Source organism: Crocodylus porosus, unplaced genomic scaffold (assembly GCF_001723895.1).
Source record: "Crocodylus porosus isolate Cpor-Errol unplaced genomic scaffold, CroPor_comp1, whole genome shotgun sequence".
NCBI classification, from domain to species: Eukaryota; Metazoa; Chordata; order Crocodylia; family Crocodylidae; genus Crocodylus; species Crocodylus porosus.
In genome coordinates, this window is record NW_017728917.1 from 13,924,612 (window position 1) to 13,943,722 (window position 19,111).

At 41.1% G+C, this 19,111-nt stretch overlaps 1 protein-coding gene across 17 annotated transcripts in view; it reads left to right on the plus strand.

The window, feature by feature from the left end:
• Positions 1-19,111, plus strand: part of FHIT (fragile histidine triad) — a 762,024-nt gene that overhangs the window by 133,927 nt on the left and 608,986 nt on the right. For 3 of the 17 annotated variants that reach the window (XM_019536725.1, XM_019536730.1, XM_019536731.1), the window contains exon 1: positions 790-927. The exons of 11 other annotated variants lie outside the window; for them this stretch is intronic. The gene's annotated coding sequence lies outside the window, so the exon portion shown is untranslated. Of the gene's footprint in view, positions 1-789; positions 928-11,539; positions 12,098-19,111 lie in introns of those variants that run through there. 3 more of the 17 variants (XM_019536727.1, XM_019536732.1, XM_019536735.1) reach the window with 2 other exon arrangements.

The following is a 19,111-nucleotide window of genomic DNA, read 5'->3' on the forward strand; positions in this document are numbered from 1 at the left end:
ACTGACTTCCTTCAGCTTTCATTTCACTAATAGGTGCTAATTTGTCATGCACAGTTAGCCAATCAATCTATGGAAATGTCAAAGATGATCAATAAAGCATCTTTAAATGACTTGCTGAAAGCAGAAGATCCTAATTATAACTAAAGAATAGAGAGACTCCATAACCAAAAAATTAATTTTATTCAGAAATCATCGATTGTATCACATTTTATTTAATGTTTAAGTCATTGATTTAGTCAGATATTTGAATAAATGTCAAGTTCCTCAGCTGTATGTGTGCTGACCATCTCTTCTGAAGCAACTCTTAAAATCAGATTACTTGCTTCTGAGATCCCTTGTGACCTCAGCAATAAGGGACTCTGCAGCATGTTTCTGGGTGTACATGCTGAAGAAGAATGTAAACTGCATCTTAAAAATTTAGGTATTGATTTAAGAGGAGATAATATTGGAAAATTGAATGCCTTTCATATGCTCCAAACGCAGGTTTCAAGATAGTTAATTGAAGAATGATATAGCTCAGCAGACATGCAGGATTTATAACAGAATTCATCTTCACTAGAAGCTGTAGTATATAGTAATATAAAAATTCTAGAAATGTTGGCAAGGAGGGGAGGGGGGGAAATCTTGATGCAAATCAATAATTTAATTTAGCTGTGGTGCTGGACTGGTTGAACGCTATGGTTCATAATTTTTCAATGAATAGACCTTAACGTTTTACGCATGTTTCGCCATGCCCCTGCATATTGATTCATCTTGTACCTTCTTCTTGGTGTTGTTTTTGTCTTACAGTACCCCCAGAGGGCCCTGCTGAAGTTGAGCCTTGTTGTGCTAGGTGCTGTATCTGCAGGTAAGGGAAAGCCCTTGCTGTGAAAGCCTGATAGCAAGACAAAGCACCATCTTCATTTTACAGCTCAGACTTGGCGCCGGGTATTTGCCCAGGGCAGACTTGTGTAGATCCTGCTGAAGCCCATGTCATCACAGCTAGGACATGAGCAATATCCTAGGAAGCTAATTCAAAGCCAGTTGGCATATGCCTTTTCATGACCTGCAGTCCCAATTCCGGATTGCAGGGGGACAACCCAGTCACCCTATGCGTCAGATACTGGCTTCTTTCTTAAAACAGCCTTGTATTACTAAGGACTGCCCAATTACACAAGTTATTTAAACCCCCCACCCCTCCCATGCAAAGCTGCCTTTGTGCGCGAATGCTGGAGGGCCTTGGTTAGGAGGAAACTCACCTCTGTATGTCCACAAAACAGGCTTTGAGTTAGAGCCAGTTGGTGAATGCAGAAGAAATGAAATGCCTTCTTATGGCTCATAAGCCAGCCCAGGGGATTGCACCCATCATCTCCTCCCTCCCCACTTGTGGCATTTGTCTGCTGCTGGATTCATGTGGGAATCCAGTAGCCACCCCCCCTCCCTATTCCTAGAGGGCTTTCTGGTTATTTAGAGCTAGCACTGGGGGGACATTGAGGGTTATGGAAGACCCCCAGAAAAGCTTCACCACCTATGTCTTAATGCCACTAGCCCTGACCAGCAATAATCTGTGAGCTGTCGTGGGGTAGCTTGGTGGAGAGATGAAATCTCCTGACTTCAGTTTGCGTCTAGCTGTGGGTACAGCATTAGCATTTCATGTTACAGCTGCAGCTGGTCTCCAGATCTTTCCCATCATATTTGGTATTTATCAAGCGGCTGAAGGCACATCCCCCTGTTTGCATGTTCATAGGCATCATGGTTGAGACTGCCCAAGCAGGCCAGTGGGCTTAAATATATTTCCCACGACTTGTAAGTGACCTTCCAGTGGAGCTGAGGATCTGGTTCCTGTGTACCGAGCTTCTGCTTTGGGAAGACTGGCCTAACAAAAGCTAGAAGTGGCCGGTTAGTCTAAGCAGAGGTACAGGGAAGGCAGAGGTATAAGAGGCTCATAAGAAACACCTGCTTTATTGTCTGCCTCTGTCTGAGTATCGTTCCTCAGTATACCGTTCCACATGCATTCTAGCCTGCAAGACCTTGGGGGCGAATGCTGCTCTTGCCTCCCTCCTTGGAGGTCTATGCTGCGGGGAAGCATGCAGAATTCAGGTGGGGAGACAACTCCCTGTGGGCCAACCTACCCTCCCCAGCCCTGGTGATGGGAAGGATGGCTTCAGGGTGATTTCTTCTCATGTGCATGGAGAGCTGGAACTAGCACATAGTGCAGTATTGCAGAAAAAGCCAGGCAGCTGAGGTCTGGCAGTCCCTTATTTTTGAGACTTTAAAATGTGTCCTACCTCTGCCTCAGCAATGACCCATAGGTTATGAGGGCCTATCTTAGATTAAATGTGTCCATCAATGTGAGTGAACTCCTGTCTGAAGGAAAGCTTCTTTGTTAATGTGAGAGTAACTCTACTAATCAGAAAGCTAACCACTGAATGACTCTCATTTACCAGATATTCAAAGAAGATTCAGGTACATAGCTCACAAATAGTCTGGAGTGAGTACTTTTTCTATGCGTTGGGATATGCTTCAGTGTACTTTGGTACTAATGAAAGCCTTCAGGCTTGCATGTTTCTGGATGAGTCAAGGACCTGGGAATAGCTCTGGTGTAGACTGGTTCTGCATCTGTACCTGAGACTGAGTATTATAGAGAGAGTTTATTCGTTCATTCTTTCATTCTCCCTTCCCTTCCCTTCCCTTCTTCCTGAAGCATTGAAACTTCATTGTCTTATTTAAGTCACTTGCTGTTTCATCAAAAGCTATTCTGATAAAAATATACAATTTTAAAAAAGAAATGAAAGATGGACTAAAAATGATGTAAGCCAGTGTATTCTGAGTTATATACAGAATGTAATAAATAAATCTTCTAAACCAAGACATAGCTGTAGTCTCTTGAACACCTAACTAGTGCACATCATTTTGTCTTGACGTTGGAAAATACATGCCAGATACTAGTTCAAATGATAGATTCCCTTGCTTTTGTTGAATTCTTACATTTCTAATGTTGTTTAATGTAGGCACTGGTGAGTGAGCACATATATTCTTAAGGGTGACACAAATTAATTCTGCTCCCATCAAGGAATCTCTCCACGGATTTATCGCAAATTGCTGCAGCTGTGAGCGATTCCATGCTCTTGTGAGAAGTGTGAGATTAAACCCTGTCACCACTGTAGTATTTTTAATTAATTTAACCTCCAAACTAATCATTTCCCAGCGCCATTCTCTCCCTCTTTGGTCAGCAGATTAATTAGTTAATGTCAAATTAATTAGTTAATGCAGTTGATGATGAAAAGCTTTCTAAAACTGATAAGAATGAGCATTTCAGATGCTGAAAGTGCCATGGAAGTAGGGGGGTTCATCCCTTTAAAGGGAAAATGGAGAAGACAGTAGCTCAACCCATACTAGGTACCTGGCAATCACTTTTGATTTTATGTGAAAGGTTGTACCCATACACTGGGCATGGGCAGCAGTAAAACAATAAGATACTGAGACAGGCTTTCTTCTGACTGATTAACCATAGGTATCATCAGAAAGTAGGACTGGAAGGGACCTCATAAGGTCGTCTAATCCAGATCCCAGCTCAAGGCAGAATCATCCCTGCCAAGTGTCTAACTTGCTTTTGAAAGTTTCCAAGGATGGAGATTGCACAACTTATTTAGGGAGCTTGTTCCAATGCCTGACCACATGCAGAGTCAGAAAGTTCCTCCTAATCTCCAACCTAAATTTCCTCTGCTGCAGCTTGAGGCTGTTGTTCATACTCCTGTCCCCTGCAGCCACAGGGAAGGGCTATCTCCATCCTCTCTATAATCTGCCCAAGGAACAGCACTGGAGTACCACAGAAAATAGAAGGACCCTAGGGTGCGAGGAGATGCGTGCTGTATTCCAGGAGACCAGAAGAGCACCTGTCGTATGTGCGGAAGCAGTATCCCATGCAGAAAATGGTCAATGGCATCAGTAGGGCCATGTATAGGGGGTTCATGTAGAGCACTGTGTTTTTCATCAATAACTACGAAGGTCTCCATTTCTGAAGACATAGCTTTTGCCCTCAAGATTGATTAAGCAGCTTTCTAAAATAAAGGGCCAAATGAATCGCTGGTGTAATCTATTGATTTACCGATTTTTTTTCCCCTCAATAATATTTTCAGAACCTGAGGAGTGTAGGGACTTATACTGTTAGTCAGTAATGAAAATCCATGGACTCCAGCAAAGCTTAACTCTCGCTGACTCTGGCTATTTTGCTTAGGGAATGCTTCTTTCTCTGTATCGAGAGGGTAACCCAGCAGTGTAGTATGTATGGTCAGGACTCCTTAGCATTTCTTCCCTTCTCCACACTTTAGTTTAGGCTTTTGATACTATGCTGTTTTGGCATAGCCACTCACCATTTGATTGAGGTGTGTTGAAGTTCTTAGGACTCTACCACGGAGGAACAAAGCTTGCATGCACCTGTGCTGTCTTGCAAGACGTCTTTCTTACTGATGTCTTACTGTAACTGTACCTGGTTTGGTAAATAATGTGGAGACCCAAAAGCTTAATACAGACAGCCAAAAAGCCCAAGGTGAATCAATTCAATCTTCATAGGTTAGTCTAAGCTGTGTAAATTGAACCAATAAGCAAGTGAACAGACATTCACTTCTGAATCTGGAAACACAGCCACATGCCTGCAGTGGCCCGGGCCAGAAGTCGGGGGACACTAGAGCACGCCTGCTTGCTCAGCTGGAGCAGACAGCTTGGGCCAACCCTGTGATGGGGGGTTGTGGGGGTGGTGCAAAGCATCCTGGGATGCTGGAGGACTGTGAGTTAACTTGAATCTGAAGGGGATCTGGGACAGAAGTTCAATAAACTGATTTAACTTAAATGAGTTAAGTCTAATGCGACATCCATCCAGGTTCATTTGAAACCAGTTTTTGCCAGTTTGAAAGTAGTTTATATGAACTGAACTTGTGTTGGCTTACAGATCTGAACTGGTTTCTGATCATATATACTAGTTTTTGTCCCTAGCCAAAGAGGGATTGAACCGTATGTGGAGAACTGGGGAAGACCTGCATTATTTCTTTGAAAATGTTGTGCATGCCTCTGGGTCTGCCCATAGCGTGCTGTTTGCTACAGAGTTGAATCAAAAGGGGCCTGGGAGGTTAACCCAACAGGAATGGCAGCACAGTAGTTTTCCAAGTAAACCCCTCACAATCACTTGGTTTCAATAGCCAGGTTAATAACTAGGGAGTAATGACTGCTTAGCCCCCTCCCTTGTGACAGGATTTTTTTCCAAAGCTGGAAACCTGGACATCAAAATATAATGATGAGTTAAAAGATCTGTCCTAGAAAGGGAGGTGAAAAGCACATGCAGAAAGCTGACACGCAGGGACAGTTCCTGTGTCTCCAGGGAATGGGATGCAACTTGGTCCCAATTTACTTAGATATACCTGGGGCCTTGAGAGGTATGCCAGACACAGGTAGGCCAGGTTCTGCATAGGTATCTGCCACGTGACATCCTGTTCTCTGAGTGCTGGAAAATCGCACTACGTTTTGTAGGAATCACTGCATCTGTGTGGGGAATACCTTGGGGCTCTTCAGAGGAATACCTTGCAGATTCCAAGTCTGCTGAGTCTGATAGGCATCCTGGTTGGGAGCCAGGAGGCTGTAACTCAGGGCCCGGGTTGAGAACAGTTGGCTTACAGGGTTCCACCTCCAAAGGACTGGAGTTATGGTCCTGGCACTGGGGTATGTGCTGGGGAGGTTGCTGCATCTGTAGGTGCTGTGTAGGGTGGTATTTGCATCTCATGTGTGCAGATCCTGTTCTTCTACTTTTGCAAATATTTATAAAACTCTATCGAAGTGCTGTATTTGTATATGTGTCCGTGTGTGCATATATGCATGTGTGTGTGATCTATTGGGGAACTGGAGTAGCTGCTCCCAGCAAGTTTTTTTCCCCCTGTACACCTTTAAATGCTGAAACTGAGACTGCGGGTGTAATAAGGGAATTGTTCACTCTTGGCATTCTGCACTTCTGCATGGTCCCTTGAGATAAATTCGGTGAAAAATGATTATCACCATCATCAGCAACACTCTTAACTACATAAGTATTTTACATTAGCAAAACCAAGGTAATGAAACATAATGCAGATTGATTTTAATAGAGGAAATGGCATGTCTGGATGCTTTCATGATGACATGTTAGTGCTGGGTTAGCTTTTAGTAGGCAAACTGATAGAAGTGGGAAAATGGTGAGCACTCCCTTCATTGTATAAAATGTGCCCCATATTCTTTAAAAAAAATGTACAAGAACACATTTAATAGCTGCTGCTTCTTTTTGATAAAGGTGAAGCTGAAATCTTACTAGTATTTTGAAATAGAAATGTGAGCCAGACTTCTTTTCACATAGAAAGACTTTGGCTTTCCTCGATGGAGAAGTGATAGATACAGTGCAGATCCTACGGAGTTGTCTATATGCTGCAACCATGGATACACTTTGTGGTGTCATTTGTACGAGAACGACTTCCACATTTTGCTTGGATGTCTAATTGCTCTGGCTGGCTGAAGCAGTTGCATGGTAGGCTTTTGGACATGCTGTATTGATAAACCAATAAGGACTGAATCATTGAACTCCACCTCGTCCTCTGATGACTGCCTGAGAGAATGGAGCCTTTTGGCTTTAGAAAGTCCCACAGGAGGCTTGGAGGATTTCTCTTGACTGTGAATCAGCCTCTGAGATTCTGGCAGCAAGACTTGTAGTATCACTGCAGATGCAGGCTTTGAGTCATTTGTGGTTAAAAACTTGTTTTTTAAAGCTGAGATTTCTTGTATATGTAAAAAAAAATATTTATATATTCCCATCATGTAGATGGGAAAGAAGACTTTTTAAGCCATCTCTCCTTAGTAACCTGCATGAATGCTTAAGTGTTATCCATGTGCTCAGTGAGGTCAATGAGATTTTAATCACATGAGTAAACCTAAGCCCGTCTGTAGCTGCTTGTAGGGTTAGATCCTGCAAACATTTTGAGAGAAGTGACAGAATTTTCTCTATTTTTGTACAGAGTCTTGCACAATGGGGTCCTTCACTTTGCTGGAACACAAATAATAAATAATAATGGTGGCATCATTTTTTCTTATCCTTTTCCTTGACTTTCTAATGTGTTGTAATGGATATAGTTTTCAGGAAGAGTGTTTTGAAAAAAATGACCGGATCTTGCAGTCCTTATTCGTAGAAGTTTTGCTGGAAGCTGTGGGTTTATTTAGCTGTAGAACTGGACCCAAAACTTCTTGTTGTTCATAACAGGGACTATTAGCAAAAGAGATTATTGCTTGAAAAGATGTTTTTTACTCTCCTGGCTATTGAATCTAATTATTGAATTCCCAAATCAGCCAAGGAGGAGACTTACTAGGCTTTCAGTTTTAGTGAACGTTGCAATGTATTGCTGTAAGCATCTTTAACACCTGAATTTTATTCAAAGATGTGACATAAATTGGATCGTACTATCTTCAAAAGTGTCTTTCACAGTGCAGATATTGGCTCCAACTGGAAAGATGCAAATTTTAATGAACCGTTTCCAATGACATTTTATTACTAGTTTCAAAAGTGATCAAATTTGGCATTGTGTTACCTGTCAAGATTTTCCTGTAAATCAAATTTCAATGGAGGAAAAAAGTTGAGATTATCATGAAGACATTTGGATAGGAGGAAGCAAGAGCTATTTAGATGACTAACTTAATATACAGTAAATGAGATGGTTTAACACGAGCTACTGAATCTTTGGCAGCTGAACACTGGCTTCAGAAAAGATAATAATTAACCTGCTGAAAGAAGAAATCATTTCTTCAAAATACAGCTTCTTTCTGCACAATTATGTAAACAATAACATTTCTAACAAGTTTAGGAAGCCAGTATTTTTCTGGTATGAGGCATTTACTTGAATAGGTTTGATTTTACATAGCAAGTGACACTACATAAGCACACGCAGATCCAGAATCGTTTCCTTATGACTAATTTCTATAGATGCAGGATTAGTATGAATACCATTATTAATGTTTTGGTGTTCAAATTGATACAGAGAAAATACTAAGAGCTTAAAGTTTTTGTCAGTTTTTGATTGCAATATCTCACTTTTCTTTATACCTCCCTGTTGCAAAAAAGTCACTGGAACTTGTTTTCTGGTTGCTTTTTCGTATCTCATGGGCAGACTCCTAGAATTTCAGTTCTACATCAGTAACATTTGCTTAGAGAACGGTTTTTTAGCTTTTTAGCTGTAACAGAAAATATGTACGTTAAGGTGAATTTTCATTTGACAATGACAAATAGTCATGGTAGGCAGTGCCACTGGTTTCAAGGGGCAACAAATATGAAGGAGAGAGCCTCCCTCACTAACTACCTCTGTGGCATAAGAAATGCTTCTGATTTAGGTAATGCCTAGTTGGGTGTTAACATCTTCAAACTCATAAAACTTATGACTGTGTTATCAACTGAGGCCCTGAATCCCAAACGAAAAGGCTGTTAGGGAAGAGGTGCTGGACACTTCCTTGTCCCTCAACATTACATTTTGTAAGTTAGAAAAGAGTTGATGTAAAGTCTTTGCAGGCCCCCGAAGCCAGGTCTTTTCCAGGAAAAATCCCAACCTCAGCCATGGCCTTAAAGCATTGGTCAAAGTGACTAGAGCAGTTTCAGTGATCCCGTCTCTAACTACCAGCAACCATGCTCCTTTCCAGGGAAGACCTCTTCTACAGCTAGGGAGTAAGTAGGTTTTAACATGGCAGACAAATGCGTCATGAAACTGCCTTCTCTTTGTCCCCCACTCCTACCAAGGGGAATAATTGGTCCTGTAATAATAGTCTTATTTTTATTTCCATTTCACTAACATTTTGGGTGGATGGTAGTTTTGGTAGGTTTTTAAAAAAATATATTGTTTTTGCAATAATTTGGGGGAAACTCGAATGGAAAGTAACATGTTGGGGTTTACTCAGGGATGTTGAGACAGTTCATCTAGGAAAGCTGCTTAGGAAGGGATGACGTGTTTGGTTTGATATTCCTGATTTTCCAGTTCTTTTTCAAATGTCTACAAGTGTAGTGTTGAATTAATTTTCTGCTGTCGCTGCTGTTCCTGGTCTCTCGTGCTCAACTCTCAAGGTCATAAAGAGAAATGAATAGCTATTTTGTTATCAGGTATATATACCTGGCAACTAGACATCTATAGAAGAACGTGTCATTTTGTTTGGAGCAAAAGCCTCATTTGTTTTCACTTGCTTTCAGCTGTTAACTGGGCAGTGTGACTACATTATTAAATTACAATTATTGCACTATGCCTTGACATGATGTGATGCTACAGAAGCAAAGATGTTGAGAAAGGAACGCGTTTTCTTTTCAGAAGCTGCAGTAGAATATAGCTCTTTAGTTCACTGGCAGAGTAGAAGAGTTAGTAATTGGTGTTTTGCTGCTGATTTCCACTTAGGGAACAAGTCCAAAGGTCTGAGAGAGAGTTCTCAGTCCCAGGACCTATGTCTGCTTCAGCATAGCTTTTGTCATATTTGGTCATTTTCCAGGTGCTGTCAGAAAAGATTTATACTCTTACACAGATGTTTGAATAATACAGTGGGAAAATCATAGTTAAATCTTGAGCAGGCCTCTTTCATATTATACTGTATAGGATTGCATAGATTTCATGGATGTTAGGGCTGGAAGGGACCTCGCGAGATCATCGGGTCCAGCCCTCTGCCCAAGGGGCAGGAAGTCAGCTGGGGTCAGATCATCCCAGCAAGATAAGCATTCAACCGTTTCTTAAAGGTATCCGGAGTAGGTGCTTGCACCACTTCTGAGGTGGGATGGAGGGATGGATTTTCTCATGCTTAAAATACAGGTGAGAGATCTGCCTTCTGTTGTTAATTCTGCCACTTGCCTACCTTTGAGGTACTTAGCCTCCCTGAGCGTTGAACCCTGCCTGTTCTGCAAAAATTACTAGCTGTAGGCATCAGGTGCAATGAAACCAGTGTTGAATACAGCCTGATGGCAAGTATACTAAGGGCAGATCAGGTTCAGCACCATTCCAGATGCTGCAGACCATACAAAATGTGGTGGCTAAACTTGCAATTAAACCATGTTCAGTTGCACTGCCTGTTTGATATAAATCGTATAGAAAAGGCTTTAGTTTCTCTTCTGTAAAGTACTGAAGGGAATGATATCTGAAGTACCTCCTCTACTGGCAGGCAGTCTGTAAAGTGACTTAAAGCCATCTGATAGAAAAATGTGGAAAAGTAGAAAAAATTATGTGTAGAATGATCCACCGCAAATTCAAAGCAGATATACCAGCATGTAGTGGGTGTCATGTGATGCTATTCCTTCTATTACAGCCTTGGTAAATTAATTATTGTATCATAAGCTGCTTGTAGATGTGTGGTTTTTGAATTTTACTCAAGGTCCTTAGACAGACCTATCAGACTCAGTCACTAAAATCTGTTCTTGCTTTTCCACAGTGCTTACACTGCATCTGAAAAATATTTAGATGAAAAGCAGGTAACCAGCTTAGTCTAAATTTTGCAGATTTGCTGTGGGTCAGTTCACAAAACTGCTCCAGTAGTGGTGGCCCTCCTATATTGTCTACGTGAAACCTACTGCTGAATCTGTTGCCTGAATTGTATGAGCTGATGACTCCTAAGAATATATAACTGCCCCAATCCTTGTAGAATCTTTGCAAAATTTCTGTATTTATAGAAATATGTTTTCTATGAAGAAGGGCCCACGTGTGTCAAAAATCAGGAATGGTGAAAGAATGCTTGTCTGCAGAAGAGAGCCACCAAGCTAATTCATATTGATGGAAGAATAGAGCTGTCCTGTTAGACTATTTCAGATCAAAAAATGGGTTACGTTTGTGTGCTTATCGGAAACTTATACATTTCTGGGATACAGCATAGCAGAAGTTTCCAAACCTTTTCTTATTGTGCATCCCTTCCAGATTTACCAGCTGCCCATGTATCCCTACCAGCATATGTTTTATATTTTAGCCCCTTAAATGCCAGTTATTAGTATAATGAAAATTAAATCCACCATTGCACACTTTGTCCTGTACACCCCCCAGAGATGTCTTGTGTACCTCCACAGGTATGTGTACCAGTTTGGGAACCCCTGCAGTATACGATAGCATTTTTTAATATATGGGTTATTATGTAAGAAATACTCCTATCCAGTGTTTAAAAATAAAGTAGGCTAGAACAGAAATTGTTTCTGGAAGCTTAACATCTTTTTTTATGTGACCATTTCCTTGTATTTTTACGTTATGATTATTGACTGTCGGGTAGCTAGAACATCAGTAATAACTTTGGACTTCAGATATGTGTGCACAGGAATCTTAAACTGCTTTATGTACATGCGTCTGCATAGTATTTAAGACACTTGCAAATTAAATTTTGTTTTTGTCCATTTTGCAGAAGAGCAAAAAGCAGAGACTAAGGTCTTGGCCAGGGTTATACTTCCAGTTTGTCGCAGAGCAGCTCTTAAGATGCAAATATCTTGAGTTAATATTTTCTTTTAACTTCTACAACTGTGCTTCCTCTCCACGTGACCTGCAATACTTGGTCCCTGTTCTGTAGACTGCTGCAAACAAAAGCTCCTGTTTGAAGCCGGTCCGAGTTTTCGTTTAGTAAGGTCTACAGGATCGATCGGGCCTCTTCAGCTTTAAAATGCTTTGGTGCTAGGCATTTAAAACCTATTGCTTGTTGTTCAAAATATGCTCATGATTGTATGGCTCAAACGAGTGAAATTTCCATTGAGCACGTCCATATGTTTCCCCGAGTCGTCTCGGGATATTCAGTGCAACCATGATTGATTGCACTATGGCTAACCGGAGGCCAGTAATATCCCTGCAAGTGGTACTGGAGAAACTTTTATGCTCAGCAAGAAAAGAGCTGCAGAGAGACAGGGAAACTACTGGCCGGTTTCCTGAGCACCAGCTTGTTCAGCAAGTTTTATCCAGGTCTCTGTAACTGGGGCAACCTTTATCTGAATCCCTTGTTTTTAAACCAGAGTTCAGCTCTCCTACAACCACAGTTAGGCTTGGGGTTATCCCATACCGTTTCTGTGGCCTTTGGGCCCGATTCTGCTATCTTCCACTCTGGCTTCACTGAAGCTGCACACCTCCAGCTGGAGGTAGCATTTGTCTTTGTGTGTCTGAACACGCTGGGATTGCATGTGCACGTCACTTCCCATTGTACTCCTCTGTCAGCTTGTATGGAAATTATCCTTTATTTATGTGTCTTTCAATTCCTGTCATTCTTTTTGCCCAATGCTGTGGGTGAATAATATGACTTTATTACTTTGTATATTACTCCTCTACCTCACAAGAATTATTTACATTTTTATGGAGTGATTTTTAACAGCTTATTATTTCAAAACCATCAATGCCCAGATGAAGATGAGAATGTACTCCCACAATGCATCCATTTCTCCGGTCTCTCGAAATTAATTGCTTTTTTTTCTGCATTCTTGCTTATACTTGAAGAAATGCTGCAATTCCCCCAACGGAGCAGGGTGTGTTTTGAGTCTGTTGGTGTCCCTTGCATTTCATGCTTAGTCTTTTGTAACATCCTTAGCCAGGAGCTGTGTTACTATGGCAGAATATTCTTTGTTGACAGTCTGTGAGAATATGACTAATTGGTGTTGTTTATTGAAATAATGCATCAGGTTGTGACTCTAAAAAAAGAATGCAAGAACGATGGACCCCAGCGGATGTTATGTAAAAATATGCAGTTTTGAAATATGCACTTGTGGCTTGCTTTCTGCAGATGTCTGCAGAATGCAGGTAATCAGTATTCAGGAGACATCTGCAAATTAAACATCTACTTGACCAGTTAGAAATATAGCGCTGTGAGGACAGAGTGGCACCGTGAAGTAATGAAATGGCCTTTAATCTCTGGCAATATGAATTATCATCCTTCTAAGGTTAAGTGAAAATAGTTTGGTTGCTTCAGTTCACCATTTATGTGGCTGTTCTATTAATTTAAATGTTGCTCTATGGCATAATGAACATTTGTGGTTCAGGAATCCCTTCAGAGGGAACACACACCTGGAAACTCTTCTCTTTTGGTTTTGGGCTCTGTATGATGAGATAAAGATGCCCCTCAACTATTTTCTCTCTTCCTCTTTGCACTGTGCTTCACCTTCTTTAGCACTGAAAGAGCCTTTCCCTCTGTTGATTTTATGCCCCCCTAATAGCCCACATTTTATGGAAATATTACAGTGACTTTTTTAGCATTTTAAAAATTGATGTACACTCTTCCTCATTCAGAGCAAGGCGCTCTCCATTAAGTTGCTATGCCAGTTTTACCTAATCCCACTTGTCTGTACTCTGTGGAGTTAGTATTTAAAAACAGGAACTTTATTATATTTTAAAATATTGCTTGAAGTTCAAGCTCCTTTGCTCTGAATTTTGATTAATTACATTGAGTGGAAATACCAGAGCGGCTGGTGCTCCGGCTCTTTATTATATCAACAAAAACATAAACTATCTGTCAGATTATATGTTCAAAGGAAAGAAAACCATACGGAGGTATTAAAGAAGAGAAAATAATGGCCATGTGGAATCCCACAAAATCGTGCATCGTACCACGAGAGCAACGGGCAGCATTTTAAGCAGTTTTGCCCTCCGTTATGGAATAAAATGATTGGTATTGTTCAGAAACACCTTGTAAATTTCTCAGTCCGTTACAAGGGACAACAATGAGAGGTAATGTTAAGCAGCGACTTGTAAATTGCATTCTGTTGCCGGAAAACCAACTCAATACACCTCGGTGTAGAATAAAACAAGTATTTGACACATTGCGTGAAGGATGTCGTGTAATCAGAGCTGATTTTCCTGCAGTGGAGGATGAAATTTACAAGTTGCCACTAGGCAGCACCTCTCCACCCTGCTTTTGTTTTCCGCGGGAGAGTGAAATTTACAAGGTGCTGCTTAACAATACCTCAAGTGCTCGTTCCTTGTAATGAATAGTGAAATTTACAAGTTGCTATTTAACAAAAGCCACAATTCTGTTTTTTCCATAAGGGATAGTAAAGTTTATAAGGTTAGTAAAATCCTTTTATTATGAGTACAGTCCAGCACGACTTACTGTAACGCTGAAAATATACCACAAGTGCCACTGGCAAGGAAAAGAATGGTTGATGATGTGGAAATGGGCAGCATTTCTGGTCTTGGCTTGCAATTATTTGGAGACTGCCTGCTGGGACATGCCAAGGGGTTTTATACTGATAATGCTGCCTACTGTGCACTCAGTACCAGCTGCATTGTCCTCCTGTCCCTTGTTCCTCTCCATTTCCCCTACCCATGCTTTGGCCTAAGACTTAGACTCAGGGAGGATTTTCACAGGCTCCCTTAATTGCAGCAAGGCAGTGGCTGAGGTCCATTGAAAGCAATAAGAGGAGCAAATTAGGAAGCATAGAGAGCTCCTCTCTTGGATGTAGAGTTGGATTAGCAGGACCTGTGACACAGAGTAAGTTTTCTGAGGATTGTAGGGTGTCGAAGAAGTGTGGGACCACAAGAAATAGTTTAGAAGTGAGGGGGGCATCAGGACCTTGAAGTGGCAGAACAGCAATTAGGCTCGACTTCAAGAGCCCGCAGGGCAGTGTCGTTACCTCTTTCTTGTAAATAGTTCTTACATAAGTTGTTCCTTTGCATAATAGAGAGTTGTTTCCACACCACAAGTTTTATCAAGATGCTTCTGACCCACAACCATTGCATTTTTCTTGCACTAAGAATTATTATTTCTCCTCATTCAATCTCCTTTGTTGCTCAGAGATTAGTTTACATATGCCATTTCTGGTTGTGGTAGAAAGCTCAGGTTTTGGTGTCTGAAGCTCATGCCACCAAAGTGAGAAGCAGGTAAAAAAATAAAAATCCTTGAAAGCCTGTTAGTTTGGGGATTCTATTTTTCATAGTAATATTAACATAATTATTGTCAGCATTTTGCTGTGGTATTTAAAGTGCTGACACAAAGGAAGTCTCAACTAGATCAAATATAGATTATTCTTTCTTTCAAAGCTTCAGTTCTCTTGTTTCCACTGTACTTTGACCATTACAATAAAATAATTGCAAGCTCACACTTTTTCATTGACTTATTTGTTTTTCTTTCAGATGCAATTTATTAGTGTAGCTGCACAAAGGATGATACTCAGGTTCTTTATTTTTTGTCAGAGCAGCATAAAATGCTTAATTTAAAAAACAGAGGTGTACTTATAGTAAATACTGTTTGGTGATGGGATACTTCCAGGGACCTCTGAACCTGGGTGATTATGCCAAGACACTGTAGACCTTCACCATCTCACATTTCAACAGCCTTATTCCTCCCTTGTTGCCTCAACAGCACTTCTACTCCAGTCTGTTCCGAATGCTGCTGCTAGGATCATCTTCTTGTGCCCTAATTTTCAAGGCATCACCCCCATTTTTCTTCATCTTCTGGCTCCCTCCCCCCCGCCCAACTACATCCAACACCAGCTCAGCATTTCTTGGCATTTTGTCCCACTATTAGATTGAGCCCCCAACTCCTCCCTGCCAATGGTGCCTGCATGAAAAATTGATAGTAGGCATTTGATACCGCTTCTGGATCCTGCAGATCTCACAGGCATCTTCCACGTGGAGTCCCTGTGTTGTGTGCTGTGTGTTGCCAAGGCAACTGTTCTCCCCCATTTTTTCAGCATGGCTGCTGCATCTGAAGGTAACAGTCAGGGAGGGGGCTGCAGTGTGGCAATCACCGGTTGTAGTCAGCGATTAATACAGAACCAGGGTGGATTAACTGAGAAACCATCTTCACCTAACCTGTTCCAAGGGATCATTTTAACCAGGATGCACTTATCCTACTGAACTAAGGGATATTAACCTGACTACTATGCAGCAGACCCAAGCGTGTTGCCAAAAATACCTGATTACACAGGTTAATATTTTAGTGCATTCTTACAGGATTGGCAGAGGGTGCTGTGTGCCCCCTAGCACTCTGCTTTCCTTGTCCACACCCATCCTGGACCCTGCAAAAAGGGAGAAAGGGATCGGACTTGATCTTCTCGTCCTTATGGAAGCAAGGAGAGCCATCTAGGTCAGGGGCAGAGGTTTCATAAACTGGTTTGACCCAAATCAGGTAACCGATACTACATTCAACCAGGTGTATCTTAAACTGGGTTCAGCCATTTTGAAACTGGTTTATGCGCACTGAACTTCTGACCTGTTATAGGTTTAAACCAGTTTCTGATTACTTAAACTGGTTTATGTGCAAGTTCTGCCCCTAGCCCTAGAGAGAGTTTCCATAGGGTCAACCTTGCTCCATTTGCATTGGACAAACTAGAGATATTTGTTTTCCACGGATTTTGTGTCCTAGTTATAACCAAGGATCTACTTAAATCAGGGATCTGTTCACTTTGTAGAAGATCAATTTCCCTTTCAGGATGTGTCAGGACAACAGGGGATAGGGAAGTGATTATTATGGGCAGATAGGGAAATGACGATTAGTGTTGGATGGGATGCCACATAACAGCCAGTGCGAGGATTTTGGATACAAATGTATGTATTAAACTTGTAGATTACCAATTTGACTGCATAAAGTGAGGGCCATATCAAGTGAAGAAGGTGAACAGTGTTAATTAGTGTGACAGTCTGCTGATGAGAACTGGCTAAATTGTAAAGAGATGATGAAGATGATTTGAGAATGTGTTGTTATACAAAACTAAATACAAATGTGCAAAGCACTTCTTTTAGCCATAATCCCAGATATATGGTCTAAAGCCTCAGTAAATCGTTTTTGGTTTTGCCCCATCTGTAATCTGAGTCTGCCTGGAGACATCAGGACCTCTTGCTGTAAAACCTGGATCAGACTCACTAATTTCTATAAATCCGACATTTTCATTTCCAGGATTTAAAATGAGGTGATGTTATACAGCAGACTCCCCTTAGAGACCACTGGACTCCTTTCATTTAGATCTTTCAGATGGATTTAAACAGCGAGGCTGGGGTGAAAGTTCAGGATTATTTAGTTCTGTAACAGACAAAATCCTAAATCCAGACATTGGTTTATCAGACTTTGTTGGCTTCATGGTGGGAGCCATATGGAAGGTCACGGTAAAGGCCTTTTATAGTAAGGCACCAGCACTGACTCTTAAAATACAAAGAATCTGTTTCCTTCCCAAATTCTTGATGCTGTTTAAAAATAGATCTGACCATTGCTTTGTCTGACAGGGAGACAGCAAGAGATGTTTGTCATCGTTTCAAATATAGGTATAAGAAAAAACTGTAAAATATAAGATATAGGTATAAGAAAAGCAGTTTTTAAAGGGAATCTTGGTTACTACATTGTAATAGTCTCAGTAGCCCTCATTTCAGCACAGTGAGCCTTAGTTACAGGTATAGATAGCTTATGTTTTGTAATAATAGTCCAACCTTAAAATGCATTTTGCTCAAGGATTGTTTATTGTTTAGACAGTCTTGTTAGAGCTATGCAAAGGAAGTGGAGGATCCCTTTTTATTTTAATTGGCTGCATTTAACTCCAAGGGAAGAGTCTCAGGGTCCCTGATTTGTTTTCAGAATTCTTGATTAGGGAGGCATGAAATACTCTTTCCTAATTCCATTACGGTCTAAATTACCTTCCCTGTTTGCAAAACCATGCCAGGAGGCAGGCAGGCGTACACCTGGTTTTTGCTGAAGTAGAACATTTCCAGTGATACCCTCCTTGCTGATTCTTGAGATTCCCTGACCACCTTCCCAGAGGGGGGTAGAGTGATTTTTCTTTAAGTTGCAAGGGTTGAAGCAGAAAGGCAGGGAGGACGCCTTAGTCGAATGTGCATTTGGCTGGGACTTGAGGGAGCTGGACTGAGTTCCCAGCTTCATTGCCGACTCTCTCTGTGATGGTCTTCTGCTGCCTCCCCCTTACCTCTGCAATACCAGGATGACCTTTCCTTCCTCACCCAAGTCCAGTGATGATTGTAAGCTGCCTTGAGCCTTTTTGGGGATGGTGGCATGGAAATCAGATAGATAAATATGATTGTGTTGTGATTTGTGAGATGGTTGGATACCACACTTCTGAGGATCCTGTCAGTACAAAGATAATGAGTTCTCATCAGTGGGCGCATCTACACATGCCCTTTAATGCACATTAGCCTATTTTAATGTGCATTACAGTGTCACAAAAAGTGTCCTTTTGGTAATGCACATTAAGATAGGCTAATATGACTTTTTCTGGCACTTCATAATGGAGGTACTGCATTTAATGCGCATTAGTAAAACTGCATTGATGAACGTGTAGGCACATGTCTAACTGTACCACTAAACCGCTTCGGGATGCCATCACGCTGAGTGGATTTCTGAACAGTCATCTTGTATTTGTTTTAAAGAAATATCCATTTATATATGAATGCATATATTATGAAAAGGGAACATGCCTTTGTGTGGTTTGAAGTAGGAACTTTTAATAGTGTTTTTTGGGTAAATCTTTATTTTGTTAAATATTCTCTTACTGGTCACACCAGTGCAATGATTTTACTGTTGCTTGTTTTAGTGACATTGTTCCTGATTTTTACTTATGAACTTTGTCTCCTTGCTTTCAATCTGAGAAGGAACTAAAGCACTTGCATTTTGGTGGCTGTGTCATGTAACGTTCATATTTTCCAGATGCTTGATATTACTTACTGTATATTATCTCTGGTACTCTATTGTTTTTGAACATCAGAGCATGGAAATTAGGATGAAGAGTTTCTGATAACATGTGCTAAGTTTGGCATCATATTATTAAGCTACACGAGTCAGCAAAGTCTGACATTCACTGATTTATCCAGGCATGAATAGATTTGCCTTTTTAGCCTTTCAGTAACGATAAAAATGAACACAAGGAACAACTTCCAGTATGGTTCAGTTTCACGTATCCTTTATCCTCATTAATTTTTATTGTTTTGCTGCCAGAAAACTTTGCTTCGGTGTCAGTGTTGCTTTATTTTTGTCTTTTCCTGCTCTGTTCTGCCTCTGATCTATCATCAGGGTGGTTTCTTTTTGCTCCGTTGTCTCTGTTTCAGACTCCCTTTCCTGTGGCTCGCCATCTCTCTCTCGCCCTGCTTTCCTCCCCGCCGTTGTTCTGTGCTTCTTGATTCTGTTCCTTCCCACTCTTGACACCCCTGGCACGCTGTTGTATTTC